This window comes from Myotis lucifugus, unplaced genomic scaffold, assembly GCF_000147115.1.
Source record: "Myotis lucifugus unplaced genomic scaffold, Myoluc2.0 scaffold_42, whole genome shotgun sequence".
NCBI lineage: Eukaryota > Metazoa > Chordata > Mammalia > Chiroptera > Vespertilionidae > Myotis > Myotis lucifugus.
Window position 1 is genome coordinate 7871464 of NW_005871090.1, and position 722 is coordinate 7872185.

The window sequence follows — 722 nt, forward strand, 5'->3', positions numbered from 1 at the left end:
AATTTCTCTCGGTGCCTCCCAGGTTCCCCCGGGGTGGTGCTGGCCGCCACCACTTTTTCTGCCGCCGTCGCTGCGGCAGTTCCTCGGGGGGGTCGCAGAGCAAGACGGCCCAGGCCCACTGCGAAGGGAGGGGCCGAGCCTAGACACACAGACACACGGCGTCAGGCCCGGGCGCCCGCGGTAGTTTGACCTGAGGGCGGTGCCGCCGGTGCCGCCGCCGCCCCGGACCTGGGCATCTCGCCAGGTGGGCAACGCCGAGGGGGTGGGCTAGCGAGCCCCCGGCTCGGCCTCCTGAGAGAGCTCGGGGTTCTGGGGGCCGCTCCTCGGTCCGGGTCCCCGGGCCACGAGGAAGTGCGGGACCCCGCGCGCCAAGTTTCCTCTACCTGGGATGGGGGTGGAGGGGTCTGATATCTACATACCCAGCCCCAGAGGGGATCACCGACCCTTGTGCAACCCATGAAGGCGTGGAATTGGGGGCTAGTAGCCCCTCCCGGCGTTCAACCCCACCCCCTTCTTAGACCACCTCGGCCCCCGCTGCAGCCAACGGTCCCGCCGCCGGGCAATTAAAGGCGCCCACTAGGGGGAAGGGGAGCACGATGCCCAGGGTTTTCCCAGCCTCTCTGTCTTCCCGCACCTCTGAGACTTCTTACTCCCCTCTGTGAATACAAAACATGGGGGCTGGAAGGCCACGCTTAGCTGATGAGCGGAGAGGACCGCAGTCA